At 37.9% G+C, this 19,364-nt stretch overlaps 1 non-coding gene across 1 annotated transcript; it reads right to left on the bottom strand.

The window, feature by feature from the left end:
- Positions 1–3,916: 3,916 nt before the first annotated feature.
- On the bottom strand, positions 3,917–4,020 carry LOC131828381 (U6 spliceosomal RNA). The gene has a single exon (XR_009352397.1). It is a non-coding gene; the product is annotated as a U6 spliceosomal RNA (small nuclear RNA).
- Between the last annotated feature and the right edge of the window lie 15,344 nt (positions 4,021–19,364).

Below are 19,364 nucleotides of genomic sequence, written 5' to 3'. Positions count from 1 at the left end.
GGAAATTAAAGAAGAATTGAAAAAAATTCATGGAAACAAATGATAATGAAAACAAAAGTGTTCAAAATCTGTGGGATACAGCAAAGGCAGTCCTGAGAGGAAAATATAAAGCTGTACGAGCCTTTCTCAAGAAACAAGAAAGATCTCAAATACACAACATAACCCTACACCTAAAGGAATCGGAGAAAGAACAACAAAGAAAGCCTAAACCCAGCAGGAGAAGAGGAATAATAAAGATCAGAGAAGAAATCAATGAAATAGAAACAAACAAAAAAACACAAAAAACCAAAAAAAAAAAAAAAACAATAGAACAAATCAACGAAACTAGGAGCTGGTTCTTTGAAAGAATTAATAAGATTGATAAAGAAAGAGAAAGGACCCAAATAAATAAAATCATGAATGAAAGAGGAGAGATCACAACCAACACCAAAGAAATACAAACAATTATAAGAACATACTATGAGCAACTCTGCGCCAACAAATTCAACAATCTGGAAGAAATGGATACATTCCTAGAGACATATAAACTACCACAACTGAACCAGGAAGAAATAGAAAACCTGAACAGACCCATAACCAGTATGTAGATTGAAACAGTCATCAAAAATCTCCAGGGGCACCTGGGTGGCTCAGTGGATTAAGCTGCTGCCTTCGGATTGGGTCATGATCTCAGGGTTCTGGGATCGAGTCCCACGTCGGGCTCTCTGCTCAGCAGGGAGCCTGCTTCCCTCTCTCTCTCTCTGGCTGCCTCTCTGTATACTTGTGATTTCTCTCTGTCAAATAAATAAATCTTTAAAAAAAAATCTCCAAACAAACAAAAGCCCCGGGCCAGATGGCTTCCCAAGGGAATTCTGCCAAACATTTAAAGAAGAATTAATTCCTATTCTCATGATACTGTTCCAAAAAAATAGAAATGGAAGGAAAACTTCCAAACTCTTTTTTTCTGAGGCCACCAGCATCACCTTGATCCCAAAACCAGACAAGGATCCCATCAAAAAAGAGAACTACAGACCAATATCCTTGATGAACACAGATGCGAAAATTCTCACCAAAATACTAGCCAATAGGATTCAACAGTACATTCAAAGGATTATTCACCACGACCAACTGGGATTTATTCCAGGGCTACAAGGTTGGTTCAACATCTGCAAATCAATCAATGTGATACAACACATTAATAAAATAAAGAACAAGAACCATATGATACTCTCCATAGATGCTGAAAAAGCATTTGGCAAAGTGCAGTATCCCTTCCTGATTAAAACTCTTCAAAGTGTAGGCATAGAGGGCACATATTATCAATATTATCAAAGCCATCTATGAAAAACCCACTGCAAATATCATTTTCAATGGAGAAAAACTGAATACTTTTCCGCTGAGGTCAGGAACACGGCAGGGATGTCCGTTATCACCACTGCTATTCAACATCGTAATAGAAGTCCTAGCCTCAGCAATCAGACAACAAAAAGAAATTAAGGCATCAAAATTTTGCCAAATTGGCAAAAGAGAAGTCAAACTATCCCTGTTTGCAGACGATATGACACTGTATGTGGAAAACTTGAAGGACTCCACTCCAAATCTGCTATAACTTGTATAGGAATTCTGTAAAGTGTTAGGATATAAAATCAATGCACAAAAATTGGTTGCATTTTTTTTATACCAACAAGACTGTAGAAATAGAAATTAAGGAGTGAATCCCATTTACAATTGCACCCAAAACCCTAAGATACCTAGGAATAAACCTAACCAAAGAGACAAAGAATCTATACTCAGAAAACTCTAAAGTACTCATGAAAGAAATTGAAGAAGACACAAAGAAATGGAAAAATGTTCCATGCTCTTGTATTGGAAGAACAAATATTGTGAAAATGTCTATGCTACCTAAAGCAATCTACACATTTAATGCAATCCCTATCAAAATCCCATCCATCTTTTTTTCAAAGAAATGGGACAAATCATCCTAAAATATATATGGAACCACAAAAATACCTCGAATTGCTAGAGGAATATTGAAAAAGAAAGCCAAAGTTGTTGGCATCACAATTCCAGATTTCAAGCTCTATTACAAAGTTGTCATCATTGAGATAGTAGGGAACTGTCCCCAAAACAGACATAGATCAATGGAACAGAATAGAGAGCCCAGAAATACACCCTCAACTCTATGGTCAACTAATCTTCAACAAAGCAGGAAGGAATGTCCTATGGAAAAGAGACAGCCTCTTCAACAAATGGTGTTGGGAAAATTGAAGAGCCACATGCAGAAAAATGAAGTTGGACCATTTCCTTACACCATACATGAAAATAGACTGGAAATGGATGAAGAAGCATAATGTGAGAAAGGAATCCATCAAAATCCTTGAGGAGAGAACAGGTAGCAACCTCTTTGACCTCAGCAGCAGCAACTTCTTCCTAGGAACATCGCCAAAGGCAAGGGAAGCAAGGGCAAGAATGAACTATTGGGATTTCATCAGATCAAAAAGCTTTTGTTTGCACAGCAAAGGAAACAGTTAACAAAGCCAAAAGATGACTGTCAGAAGTTATCTGGGAGAAGATATTTGCAAATGACATACCAGATAAAAGGCCACTATCTATCCAAAATCTATAAAGAGTTTATCAAACTCAACACCCTAAGAACAAATAATCCAATGAAGAAATGCGCAGAGGACATGAACAGACATTTCTGCAAGGAATACATCCAAATGGCCAACAGACACATGAAAAAATGCTCCACATCACTCGGCATCAGGGAAATAAAAATCAAAACCAGAATGAGATACCACGTCACACCTTTCAGAATGGCTAAAATGAACAAGTCAGTCAATGACAGATGCTGGCAAGGATGTGGAGAAAGGGCAACCCTCCTACACTGTACGTGGGAATGCAAGCTGGTGCAACCACTCTGGAAAACAGCGTGGAGGTGCCTCAAAAAGGTGAAAATAGAACTAGCCTATGACCCAGTGATTGTAGTACTGGGTATATACCCTAAAGATACAAACGTGGCATTCTGAAGGGGCACATGCACTCAAATGTTTATAGCAGCAATGTCCACAATAGTTAAACTATGGAAAGAACCTAAATGTCCTTCAACAGATGAATCTATAAATAAGATGTGGTATATATGTACAATGGGATACTATGCAGCCATCAAAGGAAATGAAATCCTGCTATTTGTGATGACGTGGATGGAACTAGAGGGTATTATGCTTGGCGAAATAAATCAATCTGAGAAAGACAACTATCATATGATCTCCCTGATATGATGAAGTGGAGATGCAACATAGGCGGTTTCAGGCGTACGAAAAGAAAAATAAAAGAAGATGGGATTGGGAGGGAGACAAACCATAAAAGACTGAATCTCACAAAACAGACTGAGGGTTGCTGGGGGGAGGTGTGTTGGGAGAGGATGGTGGGGGTATGGACATTGGGGAGGGCAGGTGCTATGGTGAGTGATGGTGAGTGCTGTGAAATGGGTAAACCTGGAGATTCACAGACCTGTGCCCCTAGGGATAAAAACACATTATATGTTTATAAAAAATTTTTAAAAAATAGTTTTAAAAATCCATTAAAGAAAAAGCACATATTGCAAGCCCAGAGCTAATCTCATATTCAATCAAAAAAAATTGAAAAATTTCCCCTTAAAGATCAGAACAAAGACAAGTGTGTCCACTTTCACTACTCTCATTTGACATAGTACTGGATGTCCTAGCCAGAGAAACAAGGAACACAAAGAAATAAAAGACTCAAAAAAAAAAAAAAGGAAGAAGTAAAATTTTCTTTTTTTTTAATAACATGAACTTACATGTAAAAGAATCCTAAAAAATTCACAAAAAATTTTGAATAAACAAATTTAGTAAAGCTGCCAAATACAAGATCAATATATAAAAGACAAGAATTTTGTTTTGTTTCGTTTTTTTTTTCCAATATGGAATGCTTCCCAGTTTTTCATGTCATCCTTGTTCAGTGATCAAGCTAATCTCTGCATCATTCCAATTTTAGTATATGTGCTGCCAAAGTAAGCACAAGACGAGCATTTTAACACTCTAATGATGAACTATCTGAAAAAATAAAGAGAACAATCTAATTCACAATAGCATCAAAACTAATGAAATACTTAGGATAAGATTTAACTAAGAAGATGAAAGATATGTACCCCATAAACTATGACATTGATAAAGAAATTGAAGGAGACATAAATGGAAAGATAGCTCATATTTATGAATGGTAAGAATTAACATTGTTAAAATGTCCATACTACCAAAAACCATCTGTAAATTCAATTCCTATCAAAAATCCAATGTTAGGGGTGCCTGGGTGGCTCAGTGGGTTAAGCCACTGCCTTCGGCTCAGGTCATGATCCCAGGGTCCTGGGATCGAGCCCTGCATCAGGCTCTCTGCTCAGCAGGAAGCTGCTACCTCTTCTCTCTCTGCCTGCCTCTCTGCCTGCTTGTCATCTCTCTCTGTCAAATAAATAAATAAAAAATCTTTTAATAAATCCAATATTATTTTTTTACAGAAGTAAGTAAAGAATCCTAGAATTTATATGAGACCATAAAAGACAAATAATTAAAGCAGTTCTGAGAAAGAATGAAGAAGTGAAATTACACTTCTTGATTTGAAACAATACTACAAAGCCCTCATGCTCAAAACAATAAAGTATACTGGTATAAAAACAGACCAATAAACAAGTAGAACAGATTTGAGAGTCCAGAAATAAATCCTTTCATACAGTCACCTAATATTTGACAGGGGCCAACATATATAATGGGTAAAGATAGTCTGTTCAATAAATGATATTTAAAACTGAATAGTCACATAAACCAGCATGAAACTGGAAGCTTATATCACTCATAAATCTTAACTTGAAATAGATCAAAGACTTAAATGTGATGCATGAAACTAAATTTCCTAAAGGAAAACATAGGAAAAATTCTCCTTGACATTGGTCTTGCCAATAGTTTTTGGATACCAGGCCAAAAACACAAGCAAAAGAAGCAAAAATAAATAAATGGTATTACATTAACTAAAGTTTCTGCATTGCCAAAAAAAAAAAAAAGAGAGAGAGAGAGAGAGAATGAAAACACAATCCACAGAATGGAAGAAAATACTTACAAATCTTATATCTGAAAAGAGGTTAATAATCAAGAGATACAAATAGAAAAAAATATATCATTAAAAAATAGCAAAAGGATCTCAATAGACTTTTTTTTTCAAAAAAGTTATATAAATGACCAACAGGAGCATTAAAAAGTGCTCAATGTAAAAACTCAGGGCAAATTCATTATGTTGTTGTTTACCTCTGAAAAACACAATATTACTACCTATTAGAATATATACTACCAAAAAATTAAAACTAACAAATTTTGGTAAATATTGGGGAAAATGGGGAACTTATGCACTGTGATAGGGATATAAATTTGTATGGAAAACAGTATGGAGACTATTCATATTATTAAAAGTAAAATTACCATATGATTCAGTAATCCCACTTCTAGGTATATATCTAAAGGAAATGAAGTCACTATTCGAAGACATATCTGCACTCTTATGTTCATTATAAAATTATTAACTCTAAGCAAGAGATGGAAATAACTTCAGTATCCATTAATGGATGAATGAATAAAATAAGTATGGTAAATATATACTATGGAATACTACTTAACCATGAAAAATTAAGAAATACTGCTTTTTACAACAGCATGGATGGATCTTGAAGGTATTATACTAAGTGAAATATTTCAAAGATTTTATATATATTTTTTAATTTATGTATTATGATATCCCTTACATACAGAATCTGAAGAAAAAGCAAACTAATGGAAACTTAGAGTTGAGTTGACAAGAGGTGAACCTGGGGTGGAATAAGGTGGTCAAAGGGCACAAACTTGCAACTATAATATGAAAAAGTTCTGGGGATCTAATGTACAGCATGATGATCATAGTTAATAATATATACATACTTTTTTATTGTGCTTCCCTTTATTAAACTTTACATATATCACATTCTTACAAGTTGAAAGTTTATAGCAATCTTGTATAAAAGAGGTCTGCTGCCACCATTTTTCTAAACATTTGTTCATTTTGTGTCTCTCTGTCACATGTTGGTAATTCTTGCAATATTTCAAGTTTTTTCATTATTATTGTATTTGTTATGGTGATCTGTGATCAGTAATTATGACCCACTGAAAACTCAGAACTAGTTTACTTAAGGTATATACATTGTTTTTCTTTAAAGACATAATGCTTTTGAACAGTACAGTATAGTGTTTATTTTTTATATGCACTGGGAAACATAATTTTTTATTTGCACTGGGAAACCAAAAAAAATAATAATGATTTGACTTAGTTGATTGAGATAATCACTTTATTGAGGCAGTCTGGAACAAAACCCACAAGACCTCTGAAGTTTATCTCTACTGTACTATATACATAAAAGTTGCTAAGAGAGTAGATCTTAAAATTCCTTACAATACATGCATAAAAAACAGAGGCAACTATATGAGATAGTAGATGTATTAACATTTTTATGTAGATTATATTGCAATACAGATGTATACCAATTTATCAAATGGTACAGAATTTACACAATGTTAAAAGTTTGCAGTGTTATAAGAAATCATTTCTTAAATTTACAAATTATAATATGTCAATTATTTTTCAATAAAGCTCGAAAAAACTTTTTGTAGAATTAATCTATTTTTCAAAAAAGGAATTAAGGAAGTAGAAACTGCAACTAACTCTGAAATAATAGAATATAAAATCCATTGTAGTTATATACACTGTGACAAACACTATTAGTTAGTTTACAATGAAGGAATACTTATGAAGCATGAAGGATGGTCTATAAATAAGGCTGAAAGAGCTCAGTTTTAAGGTTTAAATTTAAAATCTTCTTTTGAAATACTAAACTGACCACCCAGTTTTCCAAACATAAATGTCTTAACTGCATGAATTTATTTCATACAACTCTATAATCTAGTTTCATAAGAAAGCAGCATGAAAATTTTGAATAAGACAGACTTGCTTAAGTTTCTTTATGTTCAACAGTAAAGGATACTTCCCTAAAAATAAATAGAAGAAAAATCTGCATATTTATCATGATAATTATTATTCATAATGAGATTCATATTGAATTAGGGAATATATATCCTCAGAGGGGGTAAAGTAAAATGAAATTTATTTTGGTAAATGTGTCTATGAATAGTCAATACAATGCCTCAATATAAATGAATATTATCATTTTGAACAATTTAATTACTATTATTAGAATTATTATAAGTATAAAAATAGCTATCATTTTAGCATGGAATATGAGACTCTCATGCTCCATGCTTCATTACATCCACACAACAACTCTGCATAATAAGTATTATCATCACCATTTCATGGGTGAAAAAACTGAGGCTAACACATTTAGATAACTGGTTTATGATTACATGGCTGGTAAAGATGCATCACACTAATTTAGGCTTTATGATTTCAGAATTGTACTCTTTCCACTGCACATTCTAATTACTCTGTAAATACTTGGCTTGTTTTCATTTAGTTCTTTAATTTTATTCATGTGGCGATGGCTTAAAGCTCCATTTAAAGGAAGCTTAAAAAATTCATTTAGCCAAAAGCTCCCAAGAAATAAAAATGTCATGGATCTAATGTAGACATGGATATCATTAGTTAATGAGTAACTATATTTTTTCCACTCTAGTGAGATAACAATCAGAGTCTTTTTCTAAGTTTTAGTCTCTGAGTGTTCAAAAGGACTTTGTTAAAATAGAAATATTTAGACAAAGGTGATCAAAAGTCTGGATCAGGTCACCTTAAGATAAATATTAGGAAACTGAGGAAACAAATGGAGATTTGAACACTGAGCTATGATATAATGAATGGTTTAAAGTATTTAGTAGAGAATAGAAAAGCCCTTTGAAGCCTGGTCTTAGCCTAGCATTGCAGCTTCTGGCATATCTGTCTATCTATCATTTACCTATCTATCTATCTAGATATAAATTTGAAAACTTTTTTAACTTAAAGATTTTGAGAAATAGAACATAATTAGCACCATAGAAGATCTGTTTATGATAACAACCTAGCCCCTCCTCCCAGTTTGTTAATATTCTCTCTTATTTAATGTAACATTGTGCAAATATACCACTACTGATCTGCCGTTATGAATGAAATAACTATAATCATCTGTTTGCATATCCTGATGAAAATATTCCTTTAGTTCCATGTTGTATTTCTAGGAATGGACCAATTTTTTTTTTAAATTTTTAAGTTTTCTAAATATTGTCCAACTTTCCTCATATGTTTTTATTATGTGCACTGTCATTCCTTCACATTCTTGCAAGACATTTTCACTGTTGCCCAATATGGTAAGTGTGTAATAGTATGCCATTCTAGGTTTTAATTTATTTTTAATTTAATTTAATTTAATTCCAGATTCATAATAAAGATAAACAGTTTTTATATATGAGTGGCCATTTGGATTACCCTTTCTGTACAGTACATGCTCAAATCTTTTGATATCTTAACATTGTGTTATACTGACTTCTTTAATAGTAGATTTTCTGAATGAACTTTTAGCTGTGTAGGTCTTCTCTATTTTATTTTGAACTTGTTTTCATTTCAAAATCTTTATATTTATTTTCATAATCTGCTTTTATTTTGCTTTGTCTATTATCTATCTATCTATCTATCATCTATCTATCTATTTATTTATTTGCAAGCAAGAGAAAGCGAGCTAGTGAGAGCGCAGGGATGGATAGAAAAAGAAGGGAAAAGAATCTTAAGCAGGCTCCAGGCTCAGCACAGAGCCCAACTCTGGGCTCTATTTCACAACCCTGACATCATGACCTGAGCCAAAATGAAAGAAATAAAATAAAATTAAGGTGTTAAAAAAAAAGGACAAAGAATTGGAGGTTTAATTAAGTGAGCCACCCAGGCACCCCTGTGGTATCTTAAATTGGCTGTCATATCTTTAAATTCTAGAGTATCCATTTGGTTCATTTATAAAACCTTTCTCAATATCATTTTTAGTTTCAATTTTGTGTTCAATTTGCTTCCCCTCTCATTTATTTGAGCAGAGTAATCAAGCCATTTTACAATCTTTATTGATCATTTTAACATCATACTTAATCCCATTTTGTCTTTCAAATCTTGTTAATGGTTTTTCTTTGTGTGCTTTGTTCCATTTTGCTATGTTCAAGACATTATATTTGAAACTCTTATTGAGTAGGGATAATTAAGAGCTATAATAATGGTATGGTCCTCCTTGGCAGGATTTTCTCTTATATCTGAGACTCTACAAGACAATCATACTCCAAATTCAGTGATTGACTTTCTCAGTTTACACAGAAGGCAAGGTAGGCTATAGTCTTATTTCTGCTTCTCCTTGTGCTTTGGGGATCTCAACTTAAATTTGGGTTGTACCAAAGTCCTCAAATTTGATTGCTGCTGGATTTTGAATTTTGTTTCTCTAGTATCAAGAGTCTATTAAAAACACAGCTCAGTGTGTTTTAGCAGTTTCAAATGCTCTCATAGCTAAAATGGCTTCAGGGCATATATCTCTGGGCTCTCATTGTATTTCCTATTTTGGCCCAGTAATCCCTCCCTTATTTTTATAATCATTCTGATATTTTTAACTTTAAAAGCTATTTTGTCTGGATTTTTAGTTGTCTTAAGAAAGAGTTTTTAGATCACCATTACTAGAAGCAACAACAAATATACATGAAAATATCTGCAGTAGTTTATCACATCTTTATGGCTTTGAACTTCCATAAGCCGAGGCATCCTTCTCTAATCACTTAGGCAAACTCCAATTTACCCTTTAAAACAACACAAGAATTGCTTCATTTAAGAACATGTTCAGGGATGACTCTTCCCCACTGTTCTTACCAACATTCCCACACACTCTTTGCTACCCACACTTGTTTATGAACTTTCATTAAGTATATCAGCGTCATTAGGTATATAGAATTTTGCTCTATTGTATTTTTGTCCTTTAGAGCTTTAATTAAATATTAATTCCATAGAAAGTCTGTCCCTTTTCTTTCAAACCTGGGTTAGTTATTTCTTCTCATTCTTTGTCAGAAGTTACTTTATTAGAGAAACTTACAGCTGTATTGTGACTTTGGAGCCTTTACAGTTTTTTGACTGGAAAAATCACCCATCCCTGAGATTTTTACGCAGCTTCCTAGCTGATATTATTCAGAAATCTGTTCAAAACAGACTTTTTCAGGGAGGCCCTTTCGGACCACTCAGTTACAAAACCTCTTCTCAATCACTGCTCTTTTTAAAATGTGCTTATTTAGTTCAAATATGCATCACTATTAAAGAAAAACCAGTACGATTTTTTCTTTTTAAAGTTGGCTTACCTATTATCTATCTCTCCCATTAAAATGATTCCTCTGGGCTGGGGTTTTGTTGTGCACATCTTAGGCCAGGCACTCAATAAATTGTCTCTGAATGATTGAATTGTTTGACTCCCTTGCTAGATTCTCAACTTCATGAGGCCAAGGATTGTTCTATTCAGTCCTTCTTTACCCTCAATGTCTGTTATATTGCAGTCACTTACGTGACTAATGGGAAAAATCACAGAAAGAAAGAGTTAAAACTACAGAAAAACCCCGTAGGTTCAATAACACAAAGCTTTCTAAAATTATTTAGCCCAGGAATTGAATACTGGCTGCACTTTTGATTTTTTTTAAATGGTATTGAATTTAATTTAAATGGAAATACTTGAATGGTAGAATAATAAAAAAAAATTATAAAAGCAACTTGCTCCTTAAAGTAAGAATTATATAGGGCATCTCTTCTAGAAGCAAAATTTTCAAATGTCAAACATCTGAAAGCATAGAGGAGAAGTAAGATTGTGAATTGTACTTCAATGCTCTTTTCTTTATATTCAGCAAACAGCTTCATTCACACCTCTCCAATTTTTTCAACTCTTTTGACAAAGCCTTCAGAGGAGTTACTGCTGATGACAACCATCACAGCCTAACAGGAGAAATTTTATAAAGAAAAATAATAGCATGTTTTTCCCAAATTGTTAAGGATATGGTGAAGCTCTGTCGGATTCAAAGGAGGAATGTGCAATTCCATGCTATATATATTAATAACTTATTTTAATAGTGGCTTTGCAATTTTTCAGATATATCCATTTACTGAAACCACTATCAAATAAACAGAAACAAACAAATTAACAGGGGTTCGAGACAGGAATTATCTAATCTAAAAATAGCACATGTTCACAGAATACACAACACATATCCCAAGTACTACTATAGGTTTCAAGTAATAGTCAAAACAATAGTAAACATGATTCAGACCCTACCAGTCAAATCATAAATGGGACCTTAACTGTAAATCCTTATCTTTAGATCAAAGCGGGTAACTGGGTGCTGAGGATACATTATAGAACTAATATGTCATAGAACTCCTCTGAAATGAGTCATTTATTCCATCACTTTTCCTTCACAGCTGCTGACCCATGTTTTGGTTCCTGGAAATAGCTGCTCCCCTGTTGTACTTCTTAAAAGCACATATATTGATAACTTTACTCATTCCTCCATTCCTCTGTGACTGTCACTGTGTTAAAATGTGGAGTCAGCTGACTCACTTGTGGTGGTAATAAAGTAGATGAGTTTGCAAAGTATTTTGTTATTTCTAAAAATGCAAAAACCAAATTACATTGAAATCATAAGGGGTGTTTCAGGGAGAGCTGTAGGATGTGGTTTGTTGTGTAATCCACAGAGATTAGCTCCAACACATATTTAAACTCTCCTCTAGGAGCAACCTTAGTGGTAAAGCAAGAAGATAAACAGATGTATACACACTCTGGCACAAAATTATCACTTATGTTTGGCTTCCTAGTCTCCTCGTGTTCCTTATTTATCTTAACTTCTCTCTGAAATCAGGAAACACAAAATCTCAATCAGTTGACATTTTTCTACTGAATTACCCAATAGTGTGATCATACCCCTAAGACTTTTTTAAATTAGTTCACTCATAATCCCAAATCTGCTTTGCTTCCTCATCTGAGTACACTGTAATTTGATTTCAAAATGAGGACAGTTGTCAGTAATGCCACATTCATTAATCTATTTTACAATTCCTTGTACTTAGAACTATGAAAATATGTTAATAACATCCATTCCAATAAGCCACCCTAAATTTATTATCATGAAACAAGACCTCAAGAAAGAGAATTCAAAATCATCCATGTATTTGCAATTTATTGCAATAAAGCCTTTATCAATAGACTTCCCTGTGCACATGGTGGTCAAATTGCTGGTAAAAACCAGCCAGATCTATTACAAGCTTTCTCATGGCTTCTAGGTAACCCAAGTGAGCCTTTATTGATACTGGGAAGAGATAAAGCAGGGAAGGGATAAACAGTGATGTAAGAATTGGCTAGACAAAAGTAATGACTCTCATTACAAAGTGAGTATTTTAAAGCAAAAGAGCCTGTTGGGAATATTGTTTTATAAAATAGTGGCTTTTTTTTTAACTTTTTAAAATTCAATTAGTTAGCATATAGTGTACCATTAGTTTCAAATGTAGATTTCAGTTATTCATCCATAGCATATAATAGCTAATGCTCAGTACTTACTGTTATAGCTTCTTGAAAGCAGAGTTTTAACCCACTGAGCCACCCAGGTGCCCTTGAAAGCAGAATTTTAGATCATATTTTCTGATTACTGTAGTACAACACTTTCCTGCTAGCAATCTTCAAAACATACTGTTTGTTAGAGGAATTTCTTTAATAATAAATAAATAGGAATTTATTTAAATTTATAAATACATAAAGTAAATAGGAATTTATTTAAATTTATTTAAATATTGCACACTGTTTCATTGTTCATAAATAAGGTGATGATATTTTAGCCATTAGTTGGTAGCACTGATATATCACTTTCTTTTTACTTCTTAGTGCATTCTCTTTACAAAAAATAGATATATATTTTATAAGAATCTGAATCTGTGGCAAACATTTAAAAAACCCTATACAGTAAAGTTTATCATTTTAAGTAATCAATTATCTTCCTCAATTGTGATAGTATATCCTTCTATCTAGGCCAGATATTGTATGAGGGAATTGAAGAGACATACTTTTCTAAATTTCACTTTTCTCATCTGCAAAATGCTAATCATGATCCTACAATAAAATACACTTATAATTTTTTGATGAAAATTTATTTATTTATTTTAAGATTTTATTTATTTATCAGAGGGAGTGGGCGAGAGAGCAAGCACAGGCAGACAGAATGGCAGGCAGAGGCAGAGGCAGAAGCAGGCTCCTGGCCGAGCAAGGAGCCCGATGCGGGACTCGTTCCCAGGACGCTGGGATCATGACCTGAGCCAAAGGCAGCTGCTTAACCAACTGAGCCACCCAGGTATCCCTTTTGATAAAAATTTAATCTGTATAAACAATATATTTGCTGTAATGCGTGGTTCATGGAAAACATCTTATTTAATTATAAGCAACAACAGTATTAGAAATTAAGTAAATGTATCTATAATATTTAAAATTTTAACACATAATTCCAGTGCATTGCCTTATATTCTCAAATCCCTTTACCACTTTCACTGACAGAGTCAAATGTACTTTTTCTACTAGTAGCCAGCTCTTTGTCTTTTGTCAGAAAGATGCCCTTGTGAATTATTTATAATAGAGATATTAGCAATAATAATAATAATAATAATAAATAGCAATGAAAATGTTAAAAAAAAGTTTTCTTAACTAATTAGGGTTCTTAGACATCAATTAGAGGAACCACCTCTGGCAAGCAAATTAATCTGCAAGACATTACCAGAATTAACAAGTCAGTCAGATAAAGGGTCCGTAGACTGAAAGGTGAAGCAAAAGGACTAGGTTTGGAATATAGGTAAGGACAATGAAAAAAATGATCAAATTTTTGGGCAAAATAAATTCTTAGGTGTCCTTTTAATGGAGTCCTTGGCATTATGTAGCAGAATCTCTGGAGATTATCTCAATCCATTGGGGTCACCCCGTTTATTAGCTTGCTATTGACAAAGATATTTACAAACTGTAGAGCAAGAGGTTATAATGTAGAAAACTGATGGTAATGCACAGGGTCAGGGTTAGGTTCATGGATATGGTAAGGTTAGCTTTATGTTTAGGTTCTGTTTTATGAGGAGGTTCAGGATCAGGGTTAGCTTTAGGCTTTAGATTCTGTTTAGGATCATAGATTGGGTCAGATTTAGGTTTACATTCAGGGTTAGGGTCAGTGTTAAGGTCAAGGCCAGGGTCAGGTTTAAGGTTAAGATCTGACATTGGCAACCTTCAGAGTTAGGGTTATGATCAGCGTCAGGATTATTGTTAAAGTGGGGTTAGGGTTAGGGTTAGAGGTAGGTGGAGGGTTAGACCGGGTTAGGGTCAGTGTCAGGGATAATGTTAGGCGTTAGTTTTAGGGTTAGGTTCAGCGTTAGGTTTCGGGTCAGGGCCCGTGTTAGTGTCATGGTCAGGGTTACGTTTAGGGTTAGAGTTAGGGTCAGGCTCACAGTCAGGTTCACTGTTAGTGTTAGGGTCATGGTCAGGGACACTGTTAGGGTCAGGGTTAGGTTTATGGTCTTTGCCTGGGTCAGGGTCAGGGTGAAGTGTAACGCCAGTGTCAGCGTTACGATGAGGATCAGGTTTGGTTTAAAGTCCACATTCGGGTCAGCGACATGGTTATGTAGTGGTCAGTGTTAGGGTCATGGTTAGGTTTAGGGTCAGGGCCAGGTTCAGGTTTAGGGTCAGGGTCTGGTATAGGCAAAGATCATGGTTTGGATTATGAGCATAATCAGGTATAGGTTCAGGGTTATTGTTAAAGTTTAGGGTTAGTGTTAGTGTTAGCGTTTGGTTGTCGGTTAGGGTTAGAACTTGTTAGGATCAGGGTCCGTGGTAGGGTTAGGGGTTACTCTGAGGGTTAGGTCAGCGATAGGATTCGGGGGAAGGCCCATGTTAGTGTAGGGTTCAGGGTTACATTTAGGGTTAGAGTTAGGGTAAGGCTCACAGTCCGGGTCAGGTTTAGAGTTCAGGTCAGTGTCGGGGTCATTGTTAGGGTCAGGGTTAGGTTTACGGTCATGGTCTAGGTCAGGGTCAGGGTGATGTTTAGCGCCAGTGTCCGGTTTAGGGTCAGGTTCAGGTATTGGTTTAAAGTCCACATTCGGGTCAGGGACAAGGTTATGTAGTATTCAGTGTTAGGGTCATGGTTAGGATTAGGGTCAGGGTCAGGGTCAGGTAAATGTCATGGACAGGGTCAGGTTTAGCATCAGGCTTTGGTTTAGGGTCAATGTTCGGTTCAGTGTCACAGTTAGGTTTTGGCGGTAGTGTTTGGGATTGGGGTTAGGGTTAGAGTTAGAAGTAGGGCTATGGTTAGGTTTAGGGTTAGTCAGCGTAAGGTCAGGGTTACGGTTTGGTCTAGGGTAGGGGTTAGTGTTAGGGTCAGGGTCAGCGTTAGGTTTAGGTTCAGGGTCTGTATTAGGGTCATGGTTAGAGTTACCTTTATGTTTAGGGTTAGAGTCAGGCTCACAGTCACGGTCAGGGTTACGGTTAGGGTCACGGTAAGGTCAGCATCAGGGTTAGGTTTAGGGTCAAGGTCATGGTCAGGGTTAGGTATGAGTCTTGGTTACGGTAATATCAACGTTAGGTTTATGTTCATGGTCCACATCAGGGACATTGTCAGGCTTAGGTTTAGGTTTAGGGTTCAGGTCAGGATCACAGACAGGGTCAGGGTCAGGTTCAGTGTCAGGGTTTGGGTTAGGGTTTGGGGCAGGCTCACAGTCAGTGTCAGGATCTGGGTTAGTGGTTACTGTTAGGGTTAGCCCCGCTCCTGGGTAATGGACCCATCCTTTTAGGGTCTCAGGATAAACCCTGGGCAGAAGGGTGTAGACCCTCCACCCGATCCCACTTAACCAGCCTTAAACTTGGGTGTGAACATGACTTTCCCACCAGACACTTAACCCCTCATCAGCCTGATCCTGCCTGGGGCATCTCCACCCACGATTCCATGGCCAGGTCCTCTTTACACACAGACACACAGACACCAAGAGGAACACACACATACACACACGCACACACACAGAGAGATGGGGAGGAGACCTAGGGCTACACCCGTGGATCAGAAGGTGTGGGACTCTCTGACTCTGAGTCCCCTGGTGTCATCTTTTGATTTTATTAGCCAAAGGGCCAGAGGCGTTGGGGAATCCTGATATGACCGGCCAGGGAGGGGACGTGTCTGGCGGGCGAGCTCTCTTCTCCCTACATCCTCTCGGCTTCAGTACATCAGAAGAACATGTCGCTTCCTTTAGGATGTGCCTAGAAATGAGCTGGGCAGGGGGGTTTTCTCTGTAATGGGGTGCCTGGATATGTTGGTTCCAATTCCGATGGGCTCTGTCGTCAGGGAAGTGAGGTCACCACTGCCTGGGGGCTCCTTACCGAACTTCCTGCTGTACCACAGCTCCCTGAGCTGCCAGTCCCCAAGCTGCTCAGGCTCACACTCCACTCAGGCAGTGCCCATCCAGTGACCCCCATACAGCCTCCCCCAGCCCCTGGGAGGCCTGGGTGCGGCTGCTGTCCCCGCTGGAGGCAATAGAGCTGTATTTAGACTAGGTTAGTGTTAGGGTTAGGGTTAAGAAAGACTTATGGTCTGGGTTAGGGTTAGATGTCCTTGGGGTCAGGGTTAGCGTAAGGCTTAGGGTAGTGCTCAGGGTTAGGGTTAGGTTCATGGTTAGGTTTAGGGTCAGTCTCACAGTAGGGTCAGGTTTAGCGTTACGGTCAGAGTCAAGTCAAGGTCAGTTTTAGGGTGATGGTTAGGTTTAGGATCAGGTTCAGGGTCATGGTTAGATTTAGGGTCAGGTTCAAGTTTTGGTTTGGATGCAAGGTTCATGTCAGGGTCAGGGTTAGGTTTGGGACAGGTCTAGTGTCAGGGTTTGGGTCAGGGTCAGGCTTAGGTTCATGGTTATGGTAAGGTCAGCTTTATGTTTAGGTTCTTTTTTATGAGTAGGTTCAGGATCAGGGTTAGCTTTAGGGTTACGATTCTGATTAAGATTAAGGATTGGGTCAGAGTTAGGTTTACACTCAGGTTAGGGTCAGTGTTAAGGTCAAGGCCAGGGTCAGGTTTAAGGTTAAGCTCTGACATAGGCAAACTTCAGAGTTAGGGCTATGATCAGTGTCAGGATTATTGTTAAAGTGGGGTTAGGGTTAGGGTTAGAGGTAGGTTGAGGGTTAGGGTTAGACCGGGTTAAGGTCAGTGTCAGCGATTATGTTAGGGGTTAGTTTTAGGGTTAGGTTCAGCATTAGGTTTCGGGTCAGGGCCCGTGTTAGTGTCCGGTTCAGGGTTACGTTTAGGGTTAGAGTTAGGGTCAGGCTCACATTCAGTATCAGGGTTATTGTTAGGGTCGTGGTCAGGGTCACTGTTAGGGTCAGGGTTACGTTTATGGTCTTCGCCTGGGACAGGGTCAAGGTGAATCTAGGGCCAGTGTCGGGTTTACCATCAGGATCAGGTATTGGTTTAAAGTCCACATTCGGGTCAGTGACAGGGTTATGTAGTGGTCAGTGTTAGGGTCATGGTTAGGTTTAGACTCAGGGCCAGGTTCAGGTATATGGTCAGGGTCTGGTATAGGCAAAGTTCAGGGTTAGGCTTATGATATAATCAGGTATAGGGTCAGGGTTATTGTTAAAGTTTAGGGTTTGTGTTAGGGTTAGCGTTTGGTTGACAGTTAGGGTTAGAACTTGTTAGGATCAGGGTACTGGTAGGTTTGGGGTTACTCTTAAGGTTAGGTTCAGCGATAGGATTCGGGGGAGGGCCCGTGTTAGTGTCAGGGTCAGGGTTACATTTAGGGTTAGAGTTAGGGTCAGGCTCACAGTCAGGGTCAGGTTTAGTGTTCAGGTCAGGGTCGGGGTCACACTTTGGGTCAGGTTTAGGTTTATGTTCATGGTCTGGGTCAGGGTCAGGGTGAAGTTTAGTGCCAGTTGTCAGGTTTAGGGTCAGGTTCACGTATTGGTTTAAAGTCCACATTCGGGTCAGGGACAGGAATGTGTAGTGGTCAGTGTTAGTGTCATGGTTAGGATTAGGGTCAGGGTCAGGTCAGGTGAAGTTCATGGACAGGGTCAGGTTTAGGGTCAGGCTTTGGTTTAGGGTCAATGTTCGATTCAGTGTCGCGGTTAGGTTTTCGCTGTAGGGTTTGGGATTGGTGTGAGGGTTAGAGTTAGAAGTAGGTTTATGGTTAGGGTAAGACTTAGACAGCGTAAGGTCAGGGTTAGGGTTTACGTTAGGGTAGGGGTTAGTGTTAGGTTCAGGGTCAGTGTTAGGTTTAGGTTCAGGGTCCGTATTAGGGTCATGGTTAGAGTTACCTTTAGGTTTAGGGTTAGGGTCAGGCTCACAGTCACGGTCAGGGTTAGGGTTAGGGTCAGGGTTAGGTCAGCATCAGAGTTAGGATTAGGGTCAGGGTCAGGGTCATGGTTAGGTATGCGTCTTGTTTACAGTAATATCAATGTTAGGTTTAGGTTCAGGACCACAACTAGGTCAGTGTCAGGCTTAGGTTTAGGTTTAGGGTTCAGGTCCGGATCACAGAGTGTCAGGGTCAGGGTCAGGGTCAGGGTTTGGGTTAGGGTTTGGGGCAGGCTCACAGTCAGTGTCAGGGTCAGGGTTAGTGGTTACTGTTAGGGAAAGCCCCGCTCCTGGGTCATAGACCCATCCATTCAGGGTCTCAGGATAAACCCTGGGCAGAAGGGTGTAGACCCTCCACACGATCCCACTTAACCAGCCTTAAACTTGGGTGTGAACATGACTTTCCCACCAGACACTTAACCCCTCATCAGCCTGATCCTGCCTGGGGCATCTCCACCCACGATTGCATGGCCAGGTCCTCTTTACACACAGACACAGAGACACCAAGAGGAACACACACACACACACACGCTCACACACAGAGAGACGGGGAGGAGACCTAGTGCTACACCCGTGGATCAGAAGGTGTGGGACTCTCTGACTCTGAGTCCCCTGGTGTCACCTTTTGATTTTAGTAGCCAAAGGGCCTGAGGCGTTGGGGAAACCTGATATGACCGGCCAGGGAGGGGACGTGTCTGGCGGGCGAGCTCTCTTCTCCCTACATCCTCTCGGCTTCAGTACAGCAGAAGAACATGTCGCTTCCTTTAGGATGTGCCTAGAAATGAGTTGGGCAGGGGGTTTTTCTCTGTAATGGGTTGCCTGGATACTTGGGTTCCAATTCTGTTGGGCTCTGTCGTCAGGGAAGTGAGGTCACCACTGCCTGGGGGCTCCTTACCGAACTTCCTGCTGTACCAGAGCTCCCTGAGCCACCGGTCCCCAAGCTGCTCAATGCTCACCCTCCACTCAATGCAGTGC

Source organism: Mustela lutreola, chromosome 3 (assembly GCF_030435805.1).
Source record: "Mustela lutreola isolate mMusLut2 chromosome 3, mMusLut2.pri, whole genome shotgun sequence".
Taxonomy (NCBI): Eukaryota; Metazoa; Chordata; class Mammalia; order Carnivora; family Mustelidae; genus Mustela; species Mustela lutreola.
Note: the sequence above shows the minus strand (reverse complement) of the source record. Positions and strands in the feature narration are given on the sequence as shown.